The sequence below is a fragment of the Acinonyx jubatus genome, chromosome B3 (assembly GCF_027475565.1).
Source record: "Acinonyx jubatus isolate Ajub_Pintada_27869175 chromosome B3, VMU_Ajub_asm_v1.0, whole genome shotgun sequence".
NCBI classification, from domain to species: domain Eukaryota; kingdom Metazoa; phylum Chordata; class Mammalia; order Carnivora; family Felidae; genus Acinonyx; species Acinonyx jubatus.
Genome location: NC_069386.1, coordinates 21,724,731 through 21,749,547, shown reverse-complemented (window position 1 = coordinate 21,749,547; position 24,817 = coordinate 21,724,731). Strand labels below are relative to the sequence as shown.

The 24,817-nt window shown below is 38.6% G+C and overlaps 1 protein-coding gene and 1 non-coding gene across 4 annotated transcripts in view; both read left to right on the top strand.

Annotated features, from left to right (window-relative positions):
• Window positions 1-24,817, top strand: part of OTUD7A (OTU deubiquitinase 7A) — a 360,750-nt gene that overhangs the window by 148,644 nt on the left and 187,289 nt on the right. The gene's annotated exons all lie outside the window — the stretch shown is intronic.
• Window positions 318-423, top strand: LOC113602067 (U6 spliceosomal RNA). Its single transcript, XR_003423447.1, has one exon. It is a non-coding gene; the product is annotated as a U6 spliceosomal RNA (small nuclear RNA).

Here is a 24,817-nt window from a genome sequence, read left to right as displayed (position 1 = left end):
ACAGAGCCAAGAGCTTTAATTTCAATAAAGTCCAATTTATGGATTTTGCTTTTGATTTGTCACCAAGCCCTACAACCCAAAGATTTTCTCCTATTTTTTCTTCTAAAGACTTGATAGGTGTGTGTTTTACATATGGATCTATAATCTGTTTTTACTTTATTTTGTATAAAATATGAGATTGAGGTGTTTTGTTTTGTTTTGGCTTTTTTTTTTTTTTTGCTGATGGGTATATAATCAGCAAATGATACCATTTGCTGAAAAGATTGCCTTTACTCCATTGATTTACTTTTATACTTTTATCAAAAATCACTTGGCCAGTACCCACTTTGGGAGTACATGTACAAAAATAGGAGTGATGCAGAGAAATTACTATAGACCATGAGCAAGAATGACATGCAAATTCGTGAAATGTTCCTAATTTTTGAAATGCCACTGAACTGCACACTTAAAAAACAGTTACAATGGCAGATTTTATGTTACATATACATTTCCACAATTTTAAAAACTTAATATAATATTATAATAATCACTGAATTGTAAGCTTTATTTTTTAATGTTTATTTATTTATTTTGAGAGACAGAGAAAGAAGGCACACACACACACACACACACACACACACACACACACACACACGCACGCAAGTGGGGAAAGGGGAGAGAGAAAAGGAGAGAATCCCAAGCAGGTTCTGCACTATCAGCACAGAGTCCGATGCAGGGCTCAATCTCATGAACCAAGAGATCATAACCTGAGCCAAAATCAAGAGTTGGACACTTAACCAACTGAGCCACCCGAGCACCCCACATTGTACACTTTAAATGGGATAATTGTATGGTACATGAATTATATCTCAATAAATCTGTTAAAAAATGCAACCAAAGCAAAAAAAAAATCAATTGGTCATACCTCTGTAGGTTTATTTCTGGGTTTTCTATTCTGTATTGTTGATCTATGTAGCCATATAATAAACTAAGCTGTGTAGTAAGTCTGAAATTCAGCTAGAGTGATTAATACCACATTATTTTTATTTTTAAAAATTATTTAGATCTTCTAGTTTCTTCGTCTTTGTATATCAATTATATAATACATTGTCTATATCTACAAAAATCTTACTGGAGTTTTTATAGGAATTGCATTAAACCTATACATCATTTTAGGGAGACATCTTTGCAATGTTGAGTTTTCCAGTCCATGAACACAATATGTCTCTCCATTTATTTAGATCTTCTTTTATTTATTTCATGAGTGTTTTATAGTTTAAGCATATAAGTCCTATACACATTTTGTTAGATTTATACCTAAGTATTCCATCAGTTTACAGAGTAATTGCAAATGGTATTGTATATTTAATTTCAGTGTTCATGGGTTCATTACTAGTGTATAGGAATAACAGTTTATTTTTGTATATTGATCTTGTATCCTGTGAACTTGCTGAATTCTCCTATTCTAGGAATCTTTTGTAACTTCTTTGAAGGATTTTCTATGTAGACTTTTATATTATCTGCAAAGAGTAACAGTTTATTTCTCCCTTTCCAATCTGTATGTCTTTTATTTCCTTTCTTGTCTTACTGCTCTGGCTAGCACTTCCAGTAGTATGTTGAATATCATAGTGAGAGCAAACATCATTGCCTTGACCCTAATCATAGTTGGAAAACACCCAGTCCTTCACCATTAACTATGTTAGCTATAGTATTTTTGCATAATTTTGTATCAAGTTGAAGAAATTCCCCTTGATTCCTAATGCTCTGAAAGTTTTTTTTTAATTTTTTTTAACGTTTATTTATTTTTGAGACAGAGAGAGACAGAGCATGAACAGGGGAGGGTCAGAGAGAGAGGGAGACACAGAATCTGAAACAGGCTCCTGGCTCTGAGCTGTCAGCACAGAGCCTGATGCGGGGCTCAAACTCACAGACCTCGAGATCATGACCTGAGCTGAAGTCGGACGCCCAACTGACTGAGCCACCCAGGCGCCCCTGAAAGTTTTTTATCATGAATGATATAATTGTGGGATTTGTCTTCTTTAGCCTATTAATATGGTAAAATTACATTGATAAATTTTTAAATATTGAACCATTCTTGCATCCCTGGAATAAATCTGACTTGTTTTTTTATGTATATAATTTCATACATACACATATATAATTTTATACCATGACCAAGTAGGGTTTATATTATTTATTATACTTATTTATATAATATTTATGATATATAAATAATATTTGTGTTTATTAAGAATACAATTTACTTTTTTATATACTGTATCTCTCAGATTTTGGTATTAAGGTAATAGTGGCCTTGTTAATTTAATTGAAAAGTGTTATTTATTCTTCTCTTTTCTGGAAGAGCTTGTATAGAATTGGCATTCTTTTTTTAAACATGTGTTATTCTTCAAAATTCTTCAGAAACAGTATGAGCTTGGAGATTTCTCATTAGGAAGATTTAAATTGCAAATTAAATTTCTTTAATAGTTAGGGGAATATTCAAATTATCTATCTATCATATTGAGTGAGTTGTAAAAGTTTTTCCTTTTCAAGAGATTGATCCATTTCATCTAAGTGACCAAGTTTATGTGTATACACTTGTTTGTAATGTTCCCATGTTATACTTTTGGTGTCTGAGAATATGCAGCAATATTCTGTTTCATTCTTGTTATAGGTAATTTGTATCTTTTCTCCTTTGTCACTTTTGCTAGAACCAGCTTTTTGTTTTACTGATTGTTCTCCATTGTTTTGCTGTTTTTAATTTCATTTCTGCTCTTTATTATTTTCTACCTTTGTTAACTGGCTGTGTGTTTATATTGCTAGTTTCATAAAGTGGGAGCTTAGATTATTGATTTGAGGCTTTTACTCTATTCTAACGTAAAAATGGTGCTGTCAATTTACGTTTTAACAGTACTTTAGCTGTGTCTTACATATTTTGATATGTTGTGTTTTTATTTTCTTTCAATTGAATATGTTTTCTAATTTCTCTTGAGACTTCCTCTTTAATCCATAGATTATTTAGAAGTCTGTTGTTCAGTTTCCAAGTATTTGAAGTGTTTTTGAAATTTTTTTCTATTATTGACTTCCAATTTTGATTCCACTGTGGTCACAGAACACACAGTATGAGTTCAGTTCTTTGTTTTGTTTTGTTTTTTTCCATAATTTCTCTAAGTATTGCATTGTATATAAGTAACTTACCACAGTATACTGATGTTAATATTTTATCAATTTGAGCAAAATATAGATACTTTACCTCCTTTTAAGTGCCTTTGCCTTCTCCTATTTACAATTACCTTAAATATTTCTTCTATGTAGTACTTTGAGAATCACATCAGACAATGTTACAATTTTTGCTTAAACCATTAAATATAACTTAGAAAAGAATGACGATGTCTTGTATTACTCAAATTTTTACTCTTTCCATTGTTTTTCTGTACTTCCTGATGTTCCAAGTTTTGGGAGGGTTTTGTTGTTTTTGTTGTTGTTCTTGTTGTTTGTTATTTCTTTTCCATTTTAAGAAATTCCTTGGCCTTTCTTCTAGGTAGGTTTGCTAGTGATAAATTCTCTTAGGCTTTTATTCATCCAAGATGTCCTAATTTCCCCTTCAGTTCTGATGAGTATGTTTACTGGATATAGAACTCTGGGTTGACATTTCTTTCCTTTTAGCTTTTGACAAATGTTATTCCACTTCCTTCTAGTCTTTGTGGTTTCTGAGAAGTCCATTGTCACTTGAATTATTGTTCCACTATTAGGTGATTTCCCCCACTTAGCTTTCAAGATTATTTCTTTGGGATGCATAGGTGGCTCAGTCACTTAAGCATCTGACTCTGGATTTTGGCTCAGGTCATGATCTCATGGTTTGTGAGATTGAGCCCTGTGTTCAGCTGTGTGCTCACAGTGCAGAGGCTGCTTGGGATTCATTCTCTAAATAAATAAATAAATAAATAAATAAATAAATAAATAAATAAATAATTTTTAAAAAATATTTTCTCTTTGCTTTAGTTTCTAGAAGTTTGATTATTTTGTGTTTGGCATAGGTTGTTTTTTGGATTTATAAAACTTCAGGTTTGCTCAACCTCTTGATTCTGCAGGTTTATATTTTTTTCCAAATTTGGGAAGTTTTAAGAAATTCTTTCTCCAAATACTTTTCAGCTCCAGATTCTTTCTCCTCTCCTTCTGAGACTTTGATGATGCAAATTTTATATCTTGTGCTATATGCGCATGTCCCTGAGGTTGGTAATTTTTTTCTATTTTCTTTCTGTTGTTCAAATTGGGTAATATCTATTGTTCTGTGTTTAAGTTCAATGATTCTTTCCTCTGTCCTATTCATTTTGCTGTTGAGCCTATCCAGTAAGTTTTTCATTTAGGTTGTTGTATTTTTCAGTTCTAAATTTCAATTATTTTTTTATATCTTCTATTTCTTTACTGAGACTTTCTACTTTCTCATTTGTTTCAAGGATGCTTATAATTGAGCATTTGTATGATATTTGCTTTAAAACATCTGTCAGAGAATTCCATCTGTGTCACATAGGTATTGGCATCTACTGTCTTTTCTCATTCAAGTTGAGATTTTCCTGGTTCTTTGTGTGACGAGTGATTTTCAATTATACCCTACATATTATGTTATCAGATTCTGAATCCTATTTAAAATTTATGTTTTGGCAGTCCTCCTTGGACAATAGTCTGACAGAGGAAATAATGTGCTACCTCATTATTTCCAGGTGGGAATGGAAGACAAAGTTCCCCATTCCACCTCCATGGACACCCTGGAGAAGCGAGGAGGGAATAAAACTGTTATAACTGTTGAGCTGGGGTGGAATTTCAGGTTTCCTATTGGGCTTCAGCTGCTACTATCGTGGCTGGGCAGAGGAGGGAATCCCTCATAATATTCCCTACTTCATCTCTACAGATACTACTTAGGTGGAGAAGAGAAGAATGCTTTGTTACTTTTGGATAGGGATGGAATCCCAGCCTCCCCGTATAGCTATGCTGACAGTGTGAGCCGAGAGGGTCTTCTTACCACCAAGCAAGGATGAAAGTCCTGCCTGCCCTCTTGGCCTGCTCTGATACCACTCTTGGGGAGAAAGGAAATGAGTGTCTAATTTCAGCCCAACAAGGGTAGAAGTCTAGGCTCCCCACTCAGGAGTGGGGTGGAGTCACAGTTTTTTTCCATGGTATTTGGTCCATTGCATAAAATTTTTCCATCCTGGTAGGTTGCTTCTTTCCTTGTCCTTTGGCCAGAGAGAGCAGGCTGTTTTTGAGAGTGTCTATTGGCATAGCCAAGATGCTGGCTTGTCCAGCACCTAGTCCAGGATATATTACACATAAAGGAAACCCAGGGACCTCCCCATTGTGTTGTTCACCAAGTCTCAGGGTCCCTAGCCAGTCTGCCTTTCACTCTCCACCTTTCAGTCTTCCTAGGCTTGTTTGTTTATTGCTTTTGTCTGTTTTTTTCTTTGTTTTAGTATATTAAGCCCAGAGTTTTAAGCTGTTTTTCGTAATAAGAATAGTGACAGTGTGTCTAGTCCGTCTTTTCCTAGAACTGGAATCTCACTTTGTTAAATTATTTTATTTCACGGATGCCTGGGTGGCTCAATCAGGTAAGTGTCCAACTTCAACTCTCATCATGATCTTGTGGTTCATGAGTTTGAGCCCTACATTAGGCTCTGTGCTGACAGGTCAGAGCCTGGGGCCTGCTTTGGATTCTGTGTCTCCCTCTTTCTGCCCCTCCCCTGCTCATACTCTGTCTCTCTCTCTTTCTCTCTCCCTGTCTCTCAAAACTGAATAAAACATTTTTAAAAATTAAAAATAAATAAATAAATAAATAAATAAATAAATAAATAAATAAATAATTTTATTTCAAATTTTATTTCATCCTTACAGGCTGGGTGTGATCCAGGGCAGCCTTATCATTGTAACCAGTACTCTCTTGTTCTGACACTGAAGACTTCACTTGCTAACCAGTACTCTGCAGCAAGTATGGTGGTCAAATGTCCTCATTTGAGGTTCCTTTTTCATCTTTAAGCTTTTTCATGTTAAGCCCTATTTCCTCATGTTAATTAGATCAAAGGAGTAAACAAAGGATTTTACAGAGATAACTACATATTGTTCATTTGTGTGTTTCTCTTATTCAGTTGTTTACAAGGCCACAACCAGGACAGCCTACTATTTATCAAGACAGGGGTGGCTAGTCTGCAGCCCAAGGAGTAAACCCAGGGATTTTCTGTAATGTTACCTCCCACAAAAGCTGAGCTTCTTGGGACCCCAAACCACAAAGTGGGGAAGGTCCTTCTTTCTTTCTTACTGCCCAGATGTTAGTCTTATCCTTTGATTTCTTTCTCCAGTCTCTCTGCTGCCTGAGGACTTGTCATGCATTGTTGGAGGCCACTCCAGGGGCACTGTAGATGGAGGGGTGACAGTCCTCCCTCCTATGTGGTGGGAATCTAGTTCCCTGAGAACAAGATCCCACTTTTCAGGCATACATTCCCATTACAGTGCAGCTTAATAAAGTTCAAATCTTGGCACCTCATTTGCAGGTACTGGTTTCTCAAGATGTTTATCTGGGGCACATATTCAGGTGTGGACTTAGGTTTGTGATTATTCACCTGGTTTGGTTGCAGCCTTATTCAGAAAAAAAAAAAAAACCTTCTCTGCGATGAAAGCAGAAAGGATTTAAATGCTTTAATGTCTTGTTTGTTTGTTTTAAGGTCTGTTTTTCTGATTACAAAAGTGGTATATGACTTTTAGGGAAAATTCAGAAAACACATAAAAGAACAAAGATGGTAACAGTTATCTATAATCCTGTCACTCAAAAGCTTATGACTCATAACATTTTTATTCCTTATTTTTATTATAAATGAATATATACTAGTGTGTCAATCTATAATCTCTCTTTTGGCCTCTGTCTCCCTTCGCCTCCCTACCTCTCTGTCTCTTCCCCCCCCCCCTCTTTCCCTCTCTCCCCTTGCTCTGTATCCCTCTCTCTCTGTCTCCCCCTCCCCTTCACTCTCTCTCTTCTGAATGTCCTTCTGCATAACACCCTTATACTGCTGCATCCTACTTAGTTTCTGACAGGTGTTCTCCCACAGTCACAAAAGGACCAAAGTATCATTTTCATACCACCATTGCTTTTATTTCCTCCTCAATTTCCCTGACATTCCTGTTTACCCGATTCTTTGGCCCAGAAAGAGCACAGGATGCCTGTACCACACAGTGCCCCTCCCCCAACTTTCTCTACCAGAGTCACTGGAAGTAATGGACTTTCCACTCCTTCATCTTGAAATCTTGAGGCCTTCCTGTCCCTGGCAGATAGTAAAGTTCTCTTTAGTTGATGATGTAGGTTTCCTTCAAAGGGCCTTGGAAAGCTCTACTGTTGGAATTCAGACAATTACTTGATTGCTTTCCCTGTCTCTACTAAGCATGGATCTCAAGACTGCATTCTTACTAAAGGAATTAAGAAAATCAAGCATTGAGATTCAGAGCTGGTGGGGGACTTCTTTGATTCTGAATGTAAGTCAGCCTTAAAGGGGAATGCTGCAAAGGAAATGATTTAAGGAAGAAATTACATGCTTATTACAATATAGTGTGGCTATAGCAAAATTTATCCCAATATTCCTCTATGGATAATGTTTAGACTTTTGCTGTCACAAATAATGCTGGGGGTGGCAAAGTCTTTTCTGTATTACAGCTCTTCTGTAGAATAAAATCTTAAAAATATGATTCAAAGGGCATATGCATTTTGATGCTTTGTATATGCTGGCACATTCTTTTTCAATTTATGTTTCCACCAGTAATGTGAGAGGTGCACATCTTCTCCACCACTCAGTGTTAGAGATTCTTCTTAAGTTTTACAAATCTCATCAGGGAAAAAAAAGTACTTTGTTTTGCTTTGCATTTCTTTCACTGCTTGTGATGTGCGTTAGGTGGTGCATTCCCTCTTACCTTCATCAGCTATACCCCATCCCTCTTTTAAAACAGTGGCTTTTACCCACTGTCCTCTGACTGTTGTTTTCTATCAACTGTATAAGGTTTTTGTACATTAGGAAGTCTAATTTTTTTCCAACTAATAATTTTTCCAAGTCTTCTTTTCTACTTTGTATATATTTTATTTGTATTTTGCCATAGAAATGCATACCAAGAGCAAGAAGTATGAGTTTTTAATTAAAGGACTCAAAACTCTATATAATAAGAAATATACACACTCTCATGGGTGGGGAAACTAAATTTGAAGACACGAATCCTTTTGAAATTAATGTATAAGTTTAATACACAGTTTTGATATCAGTACCCTAGATTTTAAAAAAAAATAATGTTTAGTTTTGAGAGAGAGAGAGAGCACGCACACGCACGGAGGAGGAGTAGAGAGAGAAGGAGACAAAGAATCTGAAACAGGCTTCAGGCTCTGAGATGTTATCACAGAACCTGACACGGGGCTCAAACTCACAAACTGTGAGACCATGACCTGAGCCAGAGTCGGACAGTCAACAAACTAAGCCACCCAGGCACCCCAAGCACCCTAGATTTTTTTAACTCATAAGTATCAGCAAGAAGTGCTTGAAAAAGAATAAGAAGAAGGGACTTATGTCATATACTTAAAGTATCGCATAGTTTATACTAGACAAAAGAATAGAGCACAGGCACCAAAATGAAAAATAAAATAAGTATCACTGAAAGAGAGTAGCTATTATACAAGCAGATTGAAGTATAGATGTCTTGTAACTCAGCAGGAAAAGATGTCATATTTAATAAATATTGTCTTAATGATGTTGGAAGAAAATAGAATTAGATGCCAACAATATGTCATGTAGATGAGTAAATTCCAGATGGATTTTAAATCCAAATGTAGGGTAAAAAGTCATATTATACAAATATTAGGAGAAAGTTTAGAAGACTGCCCAAGGAGGCCTTCTTAAGTCAGGCAGGAATCCCAGAATGATAAAGAAATCAATGGAGAGATTTGGCTCTATTTTCTTTTGGTGTTTATATAGGCATATTTTTTTTTACATTTTTAAGGTCATGCAATATATGTGGTTTTCTCTTGATTTTTTTCACTGTTTCCCCATGGCCTTTAAAATTTCAGAAACATAATTCAGTGTCTCTGTATGTTTTGTTTTTGGCATGTACTGTTGTTTATTTAGAACTTTTAAACAAGTCACAGTTCTTTTGAAATAATATTTCAGAAGTAGAAAGCACATTGCAGGGGCGCCTGGGTTGCTCAGTCAGTTAAGTGTCCGACTTCAGCTCAGGTCATGGTCTTTTGGTTCACGGGTTCAAGCTATTAGGCTCTCGGCTGATAGCTCAGAGCCTGGGGCCTGCTTCATATCCTGTGTCTCCCTCTCTATCTGCCCCTCCCCCACTTGTGCTCTGTCTCTCAAAAAATTAATAAATGTTAAAAATATAAAAGAAAAAAAGAAAGCACATTCCGTAATGTCTTGAATAAAAATTCGACATGCAAGATGCACAGCATGCTGTGGTACCAGCTCTCAGGATGAGGCAGTTGGGTGCCATATGGCAAACCAGACCTTGTGCTCTCACATGTAATCCAGTGGGAAAACAGTGTTTAATAAATTGTTAGCATCATTTAGTATAAATCAGGAAGAAAATTAGTAGGTCATTTCTACCACACACCATATATATGGATAAATAAAAGATGGAGTAGATTATCCCCAAAACCAGGTGCTGATTACAGATGTGTGGCAAGATTAATGTGTTCAATCAACAATATATCCAAGAGATTTTTCTCTAATAGCACCCCCAAGAATTTTCATAAACACTTTTTTTCAGTTTTATTGAGATATAATTGATATATAACATTATATTAGTTTTAAGTGTACACCATGATGATTTGATAGAGAGAGAGAGAGAGAGAGAGAGAGAGAGAGAGAGAGAGAAATTGTTACCACAGAGTTAACATCTATCGCCTTACACAGTTACACATTTTTTTCTTGTGATGAGAACTTCTCAGATCTACTCTCTTACAGCAACTTTTAAATATACAATACAGTCTTATTAACTGTAGTCATCATGCAGTACATTAGATTCCCCAGAACTTACTTCTCTTATAACTGGAAGTTTATACTCTTTGACCCCTTTTACTCATCCCCAAGCCCCACCTCTGGCAACCATTATTAATCTGATCCCTTTTTCAATCTGTTCAATTTTTTTTAGCTTCTACATAAAAACTTTTTAGGAGTTTTAACAGGAGGATAGAAACTTAATACTGCAAATTATGGCAGCAATGTTCATATTTCATACTATTCTGGGATAGGTGACCAGAAGAAAGGAGGGCATCTGGTGATCAGTTGTAGCTTCAAGTGGTATTGGTAGAAAACTGCTAGGCTCTACCTCACTTTTTATAGGGGAGTATTAGACTTTTTATGGGGGATTACTAGAACCATCATACATCTGAATTTTTGTAGTGCATTTGATAGAGAGGAAGCATAATGTCCTGGTTAAAACACACACACATAACTGTATTTGAATCAGAATATTTGGGTTCAAATTCCTAAACTGTCACTTACCTGTTGTTAATCTTGGAGAAGTCACTTCACTTCTGAGTCCATGTTCTCCTTTTATAAAATGAAGATGTTGTATTTTAGATTATTTCTAAGGTCCCCTCAAGCTGTAACACTCTTCCCTTTAACTTCATCATGCCAGTACTATAACAACAATGGAAAAATGTAGCCTGGATATCAGTTTAATGAGATAGGATTCACCATTGTCAGTTACCATAAACAAAGAACACATCATCTCTTAGTCATTTAGTTAAGCCTAGAAATGGGTTGTTAGTAGTTTGCTACAAGGCTATGCCTTCCTTCCTGTCTAACCATTTTAAAAATACTATAGGACAGGGATTGGCAAACATATACAGGTAAACAGGTTAACCGGGAGCCAAGAGGAGTTCAGATGACTTCTGACAGGCAGGAATTGTGGTGTGCCAAATCTAACACAATGAAATTTAGTACTGAAAATTTAGTAATGAAAAATGGACTGGTAAATTCAGATTGAAAGGTAAAAATTTTAAAAAGCAAACAAAAACCATCTGCTTAAGCAGAAGCAAAAGCTGTTGCTTAACTAGTAACTTCATATGAGTTTCTGAAGGTGTAGAAACAATGGGACAAATGGGTATCAATTAACTAAAGCACTGAGCTTCTCCATCCTGTGGGCCAAATCATGTCTGAAGGGTTGTTCTTATTTCTTGGTCAGAGCAAAGAAGTAAGTTCTTTCTGGAAATCAGACACTAGGACAGCTCAAATAGAAAGGGAGAACATAACCACTGGTTGTTGTATTATCCATCATAAAAATCAATTGGGAATATTTGTGTGGCTCTACTTCTGAGTTCTCTGTTCTTTTCCATTGTCTGTATGTTTAGCCTCCACTAATGTCACAGTCTTGATTACTGTAGCTATGTGGTAAACCTTAATATTGGGTGAACTGATCTCTCCCTCTTGATTCTTTTTTTTCAAAATTGTTTTAACTATTCCTATATAGTTTTTTTCATGCTTTTCCATGTAAGTGTATTACATTAATCTTGTCTATATATACAAAAAATCTTGCTGGATTTTGAGGGGAACTTTGTTAAATCTGTATATCAGTTTGAGGAATTTTAGCACCTTTAGTATGTTGAATCTTCCAATGCATGGGCACATTATATTTCTCCATTTGTTTAAATCTTTGGTTTCTTTCATCAGTGTTTTCTGATATTCAGAATATGAGTCTTGTACATGTTTACTAAGATTTACAACTAAGTATTCATTTTCTTAATGAGTGATTATAAGTGATATTTTATTTTTAATTGCAGTATCCACATGTTTATTGCTAACATAGAGAAATGCATAGGTTTTTGTGTGTTGATCTCATTGTCATGTGACCTTGCTGTGCTCACTTATTAGTACTAGGAGTTTTGTAGATTCTTTGGGATTTTCTACATATAACATCATGTCCTCTGGAAATAACAACAGTTTTGTTTCTTTCCTTCCAATCTGTATGTCATTTATTTCTTCCCCTTACCTTATCGCATTGACTGGAACATCAACATAGCATCAACATTGAATAAGACTGATGAAAGCAGACATCACTGCCTTGTTCCTAAACTTAGGAGGAAAGCATTGTGACTTTCACCATTAAGTATAACATTAGTTGTGAGATTTTTTGGTAGATGCTCTTTGAGTTGGGGAAGTTCCCTTCTGTTCCTATTTCTCTGAGAATTTTTGTCATGAAGGTGGATTGAATTTTATCATCTTTTTAAATGTATCAATTGACATGATCATGTGATTTTTCTTCTTAGTCTGTCAATATGGTGGATTACACTGATTGGTTTTCAAATCTTGAACCAGGCTTGCATCCCTAAAATAAACTCTGCTTGGTCGTGGTGTATGATTATATGTGTGTGTGTGTGTGTGTGTGTGTATATATATATATATATATATATATATATATATATATATATATTTGCTGAATTCTATCAGCAAATATTTATTAAGGATTTTGCATCTGTATTCCTGAGGGATATTGCAGGAGAGCCCTCTGGGGTCTCTTTTATAATAGCTCTAAATAGCTCTATAAGAGCTCCACTCTTATGACCTAAGCACCACCCAAGGACACCTCATCCTAGCACTGTCACATTGGAGGTTAGAGTTTCAACATGATTTTTGGATAGGCAACACAAATATTCAGCTTACTGCATTAACCGTGATCAGTTGATTAAGGTTGTTTCTGCATAGTTTCTGTAATGCAAGTTACCATTTGTAATTAATAAATATCTTGTGGGAGACACTTTGACACTATCATGCAGATATCCTCTTTCTCATCATACTTTTGAGTCAGAAGAGTGTCTTCAAGCCATCCTGTTACACCACTGCATGAAGTCAGGTGACTCAGTGATGGTGGCATCAAGAGAATGGACAGGGGACACAGAAGAAGGTCGTTCTCTATTAACATCAGGATTGTGTGATTGCCTGGGTTGGGGAGAAAAGAAGAGGGGTGAGAGACATGGAGAAAAAGGGAGAAGAAAGAAAGATTAACTCACAAAGAGATACATAAAGGACCAGAAATGGAGAAGGAGACATTGAGGGAACCATTTTTAAGTCTTGATGGTATACAGGCAGATTTTACAAGGAAGATAGATTATAATGACTTTGAGATACCAGTGACATGTTCAAGTGAACATACCACCAAGGAGTTGTGGACTGAAGGGTAGAAAAGGTAACAAGACTAGAGAGAGACTTGGGGGCCATCTGAACACAGGTGGTTGTGAACATTTAATGAGTATGATCAGTTATCTGGAGGAAAGAGCAGAGCTAAGGATAGATCTAAGAGAATACTTACAGTATGTTGGAGAAAGGAATTAGTGAGACAATCTAAAGGGGAGGGGAGAGCAGGAATGATCAGATCATAAAGGATGATGGTATCAAGTATAAAGAATAGTTAAAGAGAGTAGCTGTGGCCAGCTGTGTTAACTAAGAGCTGAAAAGGCTGTGACTTGGTTGTGACTTTTGTGACTATGGTTTCAATCAGCTAGTAAGGATGGGATCCAGATTTGGGTAGAGGACAGGGGAGTGCACAGAATGGAGTAAGTGATGAAGAGACCAATGGACAACAATTCTTGTGATCAGCTCAAGATCAACCCATTATGAATTGGGTTTCATAATGGTGCAGAAAGAAAGATAACCATAATGTCACCTACACTGATAGTGGCAGCTGGACAAGGTTCTATTACTAAAGAAGACTCACAGGGCTCCAAACAACAATGCTTATGAATCTACAGTTTACTGCTAAGAAAGGATATAATGTAGAAACAAATACAAAAGTAAGGACCTGCATTGTAGCCCAAGTCTGCCTATCAGCAAGGGGTTTGGAAAGGCCAACGTCTACACAGGCTCTTTGTAGTTGTTCTCCTTCTGCAGGGGTATACCAGATGTACTTTCTTGGAACCACCACCTTATGCAAGAACATATCAGAATTAGGCAGCTCAAAAGGAGTCTCAGCTGGGACTTCTTATACCCTACTGGTCATGTAAGCACATTACCACTACAAGACCAGCCCCATTGTCAGAGCCCTCTCCCCATCCCTACCCCCCCACATCCCCCAAACACTGTAACTAAGTTTGCACCATCAGTCTCATTGTTATCAATACATCATACTGACAAACTAGCATACCCTGAAACTCACTTTGGCTCCATGAGTAAAAGACCGCAATATTAGTCACCATGTTTTATAGTTTGACCAGGTACATCTCTAGTCAGCTTCAGCAAAACAGCTCAGGAAAATTCCAGGCCTGCTAGAATTAACACTCATAGCACATCCTTATCCTAATGTTATTTCATTAAACTCTTAGAACCAGCCCACTTAATAGGTACTAGTACTCCTAGGGACTGTGATGCTCAGAAGGATAAGTTGCCAAGGTAACATTGGTAGGAGGGAAGAAAAGGGAGTTGAATGTATGGGACAGGAAGGAGGTCCAGAAAAAGATGCTTTTTCAAGAGGACTCCTGGGTATGTTGAAACAAGCTGGGAGAAAGAAATAGCAGAGAACAGGAGCTTGTAGGAATGGGGGAGTGAAGAGAAATTTGTCGAAGGCAAGCCTTTTGGGAAATAAGAAAGAATGAGCTCCTGAGACTGCATGCAAAGAAATAGAGGAGGGGGTTGTTGGTGGAGGTCATGCCAGGCTCTCTGGACCTCCAGCTCAGTGGTTCTCCACTTAGAGGTCTTGTGAAATCCTGGATTGAGGGAGAGCACCCCAGGGGTTTCTGAGTCAGCAAGTCTGGGTGGAGCCTGAGAACTCGTATTTCTAACAAGTCTCTAGGTAGTGCCGATACTATAGTCCATACACTCCACTTGGAGAACCACTGCTCAGTGCAGGGTGTGTTGGGTTATCTGGAAGCAGAGGTGCTGGGAGTGATGAGATGGGGGCCTAATGGAGGGACCTCCCCAGGAAGGTCACCATGAGGAGCCTGGTCACCTGGTTTGCCTATTTCTTAGCAGAAGCATCAATCGGTCAAAATACTAGGGAAACAACATCTATTACAGGTACAAAAGGTTGATAAATGCCAGAGTGTTAGAGTAAAACATGTTTTAGCTGCTTAGCTCTGATGTGAAAATTTCCCAGTTTAGAAAAAAAAAAAACAGAATAACAGACCATTTCCATTGCTAATATGAAATTTTTTTTTATCTTAAATAAGAGATGTGATTGTCACAGCATAATTTCAACTATTTTGAAATAGAAAATATTCCCAGTGGAGGAAAGAAAACTTAGGAAACGACGTTTAGCCACTGTTGTGGGAAAAGCAGGTAAAGCTTGTCTCTTGAGGAGCAGTAATGGGACTCTGGACTTGGTTATCAGGGAAGGACCTTTTAGGTAGGCAAAATACCTCTGGAGCTCTAGGAAACATGGGGAGTAAGGTGACATGGCCTTCACAAAGTGAAGAGAAAGCATTGTTAGCATGTCTGAGCATTTCAAGAATTGGTATAATGCTAAAGCACAGGCTTTGATTTTGCCATTCAGATTCTAGGTGATTAACTGCTGTGTGACCTTGGGCACATTTCTTAACCCCTCTGGGCATAGGAGAGGTGGTATTTAAAGGGGGCATGCTTGCCCCTAGAGTGTGGGGTTTTTTTGTGAAATGTAAGCATGAAGCATATGGAATGTGGCTAGCACATTGGAAACACTCAAAAAAGTTCTTTTCTGCTTCAAGTTCAAACAGAAAACTTCCATTTTAAGCAACTATAGTTCTGATTCTTCTCAAAACCTCTGCAATTGCTTCCAAAGCCCTAAAACCAGCAACCATGTGCCTTTGTGGCCACATGAAGTCACATCCTGGTCCTGCAGGACCCTCTCTTGCAGTGGGATGACCTGTCTGGGGAGGTGCCAAACCCCAGAACAGCGTTAAGATGACATTGCATTGAGTCAGATAGGCTTCCAGACTGCTGTGCTGCTGGCCATCTGGTACCCAAATCACAGTTACCACCTGCCTGGCACCTCAGTCACCTAAGCTCCCCAGGTCCACCTATCTAAGTGCTGTGCTCTGACTTGGATAGAGGACAACAAAGTAATGTTGCTTTTGCCCATGCTGGGCCAGCATCTGGCTTATGAGTGGACTTTCTTGGCCCTAGGAGCAGAGAAGGCATGCCTTCCCATTCTTGCCTGGGCCCTCTGCCCACAGCTCCTAGGTTCACCTGACCCTGACCTGGCCTAGCCCACTGCCCAGTTAGTGCCACATGAAGTCTAATTTACCTTTATATTCTTTAATATAATTTATTGTCAAATTGGCTAACGTACAGTGTGTAAAGTGTGCTCTTGGTTTTGGGGTAGATTCCCATGGTTCATTGCTTACATAAAACACCCAGTGCTCATCCCAACAAGTGCCCTCCTCAATGCCCATCACCCATATTCCCCTCTCCCCCAACCCCCCAACAACCCCCAGTTTGTTCTCTTTATTTAAGAGTCTCTTATGGTTTGCCACCCTCCCTCTCTCTTTGTAACTATGTTTTCCTTTCCCTTCCCCCATGGTCTTCTGTTAAGTTTCTCAAGATCCACATATGAGTGAACACATATAATATGTCTTTCTCTGACTGGCATATTTCACTTAAGCATAATACCTTCCAGTTCCATCCACGTTGCTGCAAATGGCATGATTTCATTCTTTCTCATATTCAAGTAGTATTACATTGTATATATAAACCACATCTTCTTTATCCATTCACCAGTTGATGGACATTTAGGCTCTTTCTATAATTTGGCTGTTGAAAGTGCTGCTATAAACATTGGGGTACATGTGCCCCTATGAATCAGCACTCCTGTATCCTTTGGATAAATTCCCAGTAGTGCTATTGCTGGGTCGTAGGGTAGTTTTATCTTTAATTTTTTGAGGAATCTCCACACTGTTTTCCAGAGTGACTGCACCAGTTTGTATTCCCACCAACAGTGCAAAAGGGTTCCCATTTCTCTACAGCCTCGCCAGCATCTGTTGTTTCCTGAGTAGTTAATTTTAGCCACTCTAATGTGTGTGAGGTGGTATCTCAGCATGGTTTTGATTTGTGTTTTCCTGATAATGAGTGACATAGAGCATCTTTTCATGTGTCTGTTGGCCATTGGGATGTCTTCTTTGGAAAAAGTGTTTGTTCATGTCTTCTGCCCATTTTTTCACTGGATTATTTGTTTTTCGGGTGTTGAGTTTGGTAAGTTCTTTATAGATTTTAGATACTAATCCTTTATCTGATATGTCATCTGTAAATATCTTCTACCATTCTCCTGGTTGCCTTTTAGTTTTGTTGATTGTTTCCTTTATAGTGCAGAAGCTTTTTATCTTGATGAGGTCCCGTATTTCATTTTTGCTTTTAATTCCCTTGCCTTTGGAGATATTTTAAGCAAGAAATTGCTGCAGCTGAGGTCAAAGAGGTTGTTGCCTGCTTTCTCCCCTAGGGTTTTGATGGTTTCCTGTCTCACATTAGGTCTTGCTTCCATTTTGAGTTTATTTTTGTGTATGGTTAAAGAAAATGATCTAGATTCATTTTTCTGCATGTTGCTGTCCTGTTCTCCCAGCACCATTTGCTAAAGAGACTGTCTTGTTTCCATTGGATACTCTTCCTGCTTTGTCAAAGATTAGTTGGCCATACATTTGTGGGTCCAATTTTGGGTTCTCTATTCTATTCCATTGGCCTGTGTGTCTGTTTTGTGCCAATCCCATACTGTCTTGATGATTACAGCTTTGTAGTAGAGGCTAAAGTCTGGGATTGTGATGCTTCCCGCTTTGGTTTTCTTTTTCGATATTACCTTGGCTATTTGGGGTCTTTTGTGGTTCCATACAAATTTTAGGATTGTTTGTTCTAGTTTTTTTTTTTAATGTTTATTTATTTTTGAGACAGAGAGAGACAGAGCATGAACAGGGGAGTGTCAGAGAGAGGGAGACACAGAATCTGAAACAGGCTCCAGGCTCTGAGCTGTCAGCACAGAGCCCGACACGGGGCTCGAACTCACAGACCACAAGATCATGACCTGAGACGAAGTCGGCCGCTTAACCGACTGAGCCATCCAGGCACCCCTGTTCTAATTTTAAGAAGAATGCTGGTGCAATTTTGATTGGGATTGCATTGAATGTGTAGATTACTTTTGGTAGTATTGACATTTTAACAATATTTATTCCTCCAATCTATGAGCATGGAATGTTTTTCCATTTCTTTGTGTCTTCTTCAATTTCCTTCATAAGTTTTTGATAGTTTTCAGTATACAGATCTTTTACATCTTTGGTTAAGTTTATTCCTAGGTATTTTATTGTTCTTGGTGCAGTTGTAAATGGGATCAGTTTCTTTATTTCTCTTTCTGTTGCTTCATTATTGGTGTATAGAAATGCAACTGATTTCCTTACATTGATGTTATACCCTGCAACTTTGCTGAATTTATGTATCAGTTCTAGTATCCTTTTGGCTGTCCATGTAGAGTATCATGACATCTGCGAAAAATGAAAGTTTGACTTCTTTGCCAATTTTGAAGCATTTTATTTCATTTTGTTTTCTGATTGCCAATGCTAGAACTTCCAACACTATGTTAAACAACAGTGGTGAGAGTGAACATCCCTGACGTGTTCCTGATCTCAGGAGGAAAGCTCTCCATTTTTCCCCATTGAGGATGATATTAGCTGTGGGCTTTTCAGAAATGGCTTTTATGATGTTTAGGTATGTTCCTTCTTTGCCGACTTTCTTGAGTGTTTTTATTAAAAAGAATGCTGTCTTTTGTCAAATGCTTTTTCTGCATCTGTTGACAGGGTAAATAGTTTTTATCCTTTCTTTTATTAATGTGATGTATCACATTGATTGATTTGCAAATATTGAACAACCCTGCAGCCCAGGAATGAATCCCATGTGTTCATGGTGAATAATTCTTTTTATATGCTGTTGAATTTGATTTGCTGGTATCTTGTTGAGAATTTTTCCATCCGTGTTCATCAGGGATATTTGCCTGTAAATCTCCTTTTTAGTGGGATCTCTGTCTGGTTTGGGAATCAAGGTAATGCTGGCTTCAGAGAATGAGTCTGGAAGTTTTCCTTCCATTTATATTTTTTGGAACAGCTTAAGAAAGATACGTATTAACTCTGCTTTAAATGTCTGGTAGAATTCCCCTGGGAAGCCATCTGGTACAGGACTCTTATTTGTTGGGAGATTTTTGATGACTGATTCAATTTCTTCACTAGTAATGGGTCTGTTCAAATTTTCTATTTCTTCCCATTTAAGTTTCAGTAGTATGTGGTATCTAGGAATTTGTCAGTTTCTTCCAGGTTGTCCAATTTGTTGGCATACAATTTTTCATAATGTTCTCTGATAATTGGTTGTATTTCTGAGGGATTGGTTGGGATAAATCCATTTTCATTTGTGATTTTTATCTACTTGGGTCCTCTCTCTTTTCTTTTTGAGGAATCTGGCTAGGAGGTTATCAATTTTTTTTTTCAAAACAACAGTTCTTAGTTTCATTGATTTCTTTTTTTTTATTCTGTATTGTTTATTTCTTCTCTGATCCTCATTATTTCTCTTTTTCTGCTGGCCTTGAGGTTTCTTTGTTGTTCTGCTTCTAGTTCTTTTAGGTGTGCTGTTAGATTTTGTATCTGGGATTTTTCTTGTTTTCTTGAGATAGGCCTGCATTGCAATGTATTTTCCTCCTAGGACTGCCTTTGCTGCATCCCAAAGCATTTGGACTGTTGTGTTTTCATTTTCATTTGTTTCCATATATTTTTTAATTTCTTCTGTAATTGCCTGGTTGACACATTCATTCTTTAGTAGGACGTTCTTTAACCTCCATGCATTTGGAGGTTTTGTAAACTTTTTCCTGTGGTTAATTTCAAGTTTCATAGCATTGTGATCTGAAAATGTGTATGGTATGATCTCAATTCTTTTGTATTTATTGAGGGCTGCTTTGTGACTCAATATGTGATCTGTCTTGGAGAATGTTCCCTGTGCACTCAAAAAGAATGTGTATTCTGCTGCTTTAGGATGAAAAGCTCTGAATATATCTGTCAAGTCCATCTGGTGCAGTGTATCATTCAGGGTCATTGTTTCTTTATTGATTTTCTGTCTAGATGATCTGTCCATTGTTGTAAGTGTAGAGTATTAAAGTCCCTTGTAATTACCATATTCTTACCAATAAGATTGCATATGTTTGTGATTGTTTTATACATGTGGGTGCCTCCAAATTGGGTGCATAAACATTTATAATTGTTAGCTCTTCTTGATGGATAGACCCCATAATTATGATATAATGCCCTTCTTCATATCTTGTTACAACCTTTGATTTAAAATCTAGTTTGTCTTATATAAGTATGGCTACCCCAGCTTTCTTTTGACTTCCAGTAGCATAGTAGATGGTTCTCTATACCCTCACTTTCAATCAGAAGGTGTCCTCAGTTCTAAAATGGGTCTCTTGTAGACAGAAAATAAACAGGTCTTTTTTTTATTCATTTTGATACCCTGTGTCTTTTGATTGGAGCATTTAGTCCATTTACATTCAGTGTTATTATTGAAAGATATGGGTTTAGAGTCATTGTGTTATCTGTAGGTTTCATGCTTATAGTGATGTCTCCGGTCATTTGTGGTCTTTGCAACATTCCACTCACAGAATCCCCCTTAGGATCTCTTGTAGGGCTGGTTTAGTGGTAATGAACTCCTTCAGTTTTTGTTTGGGAAAACCTTTATCTCACCTTCTATTCTGAATGACAGCCTTCCTGGATAAAGGTTTCTTGACTGCATATTTTTCCTATTCAGCACATTGAATATTTCCTGCTACTCCTTTCTGGCCTGCCAAGTTTTGGTATATAAGTCTTCTTCTACTCTTGTAGGTTAAGGCCCATTTGTCCCTAGCTCTTTCAGAATTCTCTCTTTATCTTTGTATTTTGCCAGTTTCACTATGCTATGTCATGCAGAAGATTGATTCAAGTTATGTCTGAAGGGAGTTCTCTGTGCCTCCTGGGTTTCAGTGTCTGTTTCCTTCCCCAGATTGGGGAAGTTCTCAGCTATGATTTGTTCAAGTACACCTTCCACCCCTTTCTATCTCTTATTCTTCTTCTGGAACTCCTATGATACAGATATTATTATGTTTCATTGAATCACTTACTTCTCTAAATCTCCCCTCATGTCCAGAATTTTTTTTCTCCCTCTCTTTCTCAACTTCATCTTTTTCCATAATTTTATCTTCTATTTCACTTATTCTCCCCTCTGCCTCTTCAGTTCTCACTGTCACCTCATCTAGTTTATTTTGCACCTCATTTACAACATTTTTTAATTCACCATGATTATTTTTAGTTCCTAGATCTCTGCAGCAATAGATTCTCTGTTGTCTTCTATGCTTTTTTCAAGCCCAGCGATTAATCTTTTGACTATTATTCTACATTCTTTTTCAGTTATATTGTTTATATCTGTTTTGATCAATTCTTTAGCTGTCATTTCTTCCTGGAATTTCTTTTGAGGAGAATTCTTCCATTTCTTCATTTTGGCTAGTTTTCTGTCCCTTATGTGTTTTAAAAGCTTTTTATGTGTCCTGTACCTGTGAGCACTGCTATATTAAAGAGAAGTCATATACTGTCCAGGGCCTGGCCCTTCAGGAGATGTTTCTTGGAGTGTGTTACTTGCTCTCTGTTGTTGTGACTCTGGTTGCTTTATCTCCCTACTCATAGTGGTGTTTTGGACCCTCCACCAGGTGTGCTTTTATTTATTCATTGAGGTAGCCCTAGAAAAGAAAACAAACAAACAAACAAACAAAAACGGGGAAAAAAAAAACAAAAATACCAGCTACAGCAAAACAACAGGGTGGGGCATTGTTGATGGAAGAGGCCTTATCCCATACAAAGAGAGAAATGACAGAGGCAGAGAAAAATAAAAGAAAAGAAAATTGACCAGGCAGAGAAACTATATGGCTTAGTCCAGAAAAAGAGAGAGGAAAATAAAGAAGGAATTATAGAACAGGTATAAAGAGAATAGATTAAATATATCCACTTAAATAAGCCAACAACCAGAATAACCAGACTAGAGGAGGAAAGAAATAAGGATAAAAGGCAGAAATATATATATATATATATATATATATATATGTGTGTGTATATATATATATATATATATATACACACACACACATACATATATGGTCCATACACACACACACACACACACACACACGGTCCATATATGTATATATATACACATATACACACACACACACACATATATATATGTATACATAAATATATAATAAGAATTGTCAAAAAATTAAATCAGGGAATGGAAAACCACTGGGTGCCTTGGAACTGGTGGCCATGCTGGTCTGGAGGAGGTGCTGTCTGGTTCAATGTCAGTCCCACTCCAGTAGATATGCAGTTACCAGGCATGGAAGGGCATGGTTTAGTATAGGCAGGTTTTGCCTCCCCTTTGGGACCACTGTCCATTCCCTGAAGCCCCACCTTGTTGGTGATAAGGAGAAAAATGGCGACACCGCAGTCTCTCCTCCACGGACCACGTGTCCCAAACCACTCTGTTCAAGCCATCCTCGCCATGCCGTTGGTGCAAATGAGTTCCATTCCACTGACTCGCATGCCTCCCTGTGCTCGGCTGGGACTTAAACCCCAATGTCTTAAAGGGTCCCTCTCCATGTGCCCCAGTTCCGGGGAAGTGCCGCTCTGCACCGCAGATATATGACTTCTGGCTGGCAGGTGCAGGCAGCCTTTGTCCTTTGAACCTTCTTCCCATTGCATTCCAGGGAGGGGATTGCTTTCTCCCACTGCAGACTGTGCCTCTGAACGAGTTACTGAGCCTAGGGCTGGCTCCCCTCCTCCCCAGGTGCACAAACAGGGCAGCTGCCCCCAGTCTGGAGAAAGGCCCGCAGTTAGAGATTGGATCTTGGTCTGTCCTGGTCCATGGTTTTTCTCTTGTCCAGATACAGTCCTATGCTTTCCAAGCCTCTCTTTCTCTTCCCTTTGTCTCTCTGCAGAAGTGCATCCCTCCCATCCATGCCTACGTGGCCCGTTTTTATCTCTCCCAGTTCACAGTCATGCACCTATGGCCCTACAGGTTGTCCTTGTGGGCCCCTGGGGACATATTTGTTGCCCTGTGGCCCAGGCTCTTGGAATTCAAAGTCCTTTGGCCTCAATACTGCTGTGTTTGAGGGATGAGGGAACTTTGGGTCCTCCTACTTCTCTGCCATGTTCTAGTTTACCTTTAAACCCGTAGGTGGAGAATACTATTATAGTCAGAGCTCAGCCTGTCTAGGAAGGTTGTGACATGTTATGAACATTGTTTGCATTTTCCCAAATGCACTCAGTGCTGACCCCACAGTCTAGTGCAGGATGTATGAGATATCATTAGGCACAGTGCCCTCTGTAGAGGAGGGGAGATAATGTTGAATTCCCTGAAGAGAAGTGCTTGCAGGCTGAGAATCTCCTACAACCAGTAGTCCCAGCTTTAATTTGCATAGGACTTAATTAGTGCATTGCTCATTCACCCTCTACCCAGAGAGGAGGAGGGGGAGAGGGAGATGGGAAGGCTGGCCCAAACATCCAGTCCTGCTCCCAGACCCAGGCAGAGGGGAGGTAAGTGGGGCTGGGGGGCTCAGGACAGTGGGGGCTGCTGGAGATGAGCTGTCAGGAAGTGATCTGGGCATCACAGAGGAGGCAGGAGACACACAAAGGCCAGGTGCCCATGTCCCATGCAGCTAAGAGGAGAACTGTGCATGAAAACAAAGCTGTGTAGAGCATAAAGTTTTAAGCCGTTTCATACTCAGAGCCTCCCTGTGAGGTAGGTCCTATTATTACTGAATATCAGGTGATGCACAGAAAAGTCAAGAAACTCTCTTGAGGTCACAGAACTAATGAACAGCTATGTGGGGATTGAACTGATTGTGTCTGGCTCAACACCCACCCCAGGCTCTCCCACATCCCACCTTAGGAGCTGCACCATGTGTTCCCTGTTCAGGCATCCCTCTGGCCTCCCTCTCCCCTGTGGGAAGCCAGGGACCCTCCGCACCACCACCCCCATGCTGGGTTCCTGTTGAGCTCTCTGGAGACTATGGAACAAAAGGAATCTTATGTTAAAGTAGGAGGAAGGGGACATTCAGACATTTGTCCTTTGTACTTCCTGTCCTCCTGGATCCAGGCAAGGCGAAGCAATTAGGGACTCAAGGACTCACTTCTAGGTGACAGGGAGCACCAGCTAGGACCCAGAGACTAGCACATGTGACATTGGCTACTGTACAGGAATTGGTCTCAGAGAGCCAGAGTGTCCAGTTTCCTGAGGTGGAGCAGCACTGCGTATTCTGTGGCTCCACATCTGCCCGATTCCAGGCAGCTCTAGATGAGTATGAGGTTGACACTGCACAGCACAGATCGCCGCTGTTGGATTTCAACCTCTTGAGGCCCTGGGGTCTACTCTCATACTGTTTTAACCTGCCTTTCTTTAAAGGTCTAATGATGCCCTTGAGGGGAAAGGAGGATCCCCTATCTTTCTCTGCTGCAAGCATGTTTGTTACCTTTTGCTAATAAAATGTCTGTAGATTGCCACTTTCAAAAATTTAAAAATAAAAAATGCCCTGGGCATGGCAAACCTGGAAGGACAGGGACAGAGTGAGTGAATTCAGCAGGAGTCACAGCTAGACACTTTGCTGGGTTGTCCTGGGCGGACTGACTAACGTCTTTTGGGAATTGTAAGATGGGGTGTTGCAGTGAAAGGCAGTGCTAGGGAATGGCCAGCAAGTTTGATTTCCTAGCATCAGTACCAGCATCACTTGCTTTGACAGCTAATTGGGTGGGAGAAGAGTGACTTAATCTGGAGTGAGACCCTTGTAAAAGATGCTAATGGATCTTGTTACAAGTTTG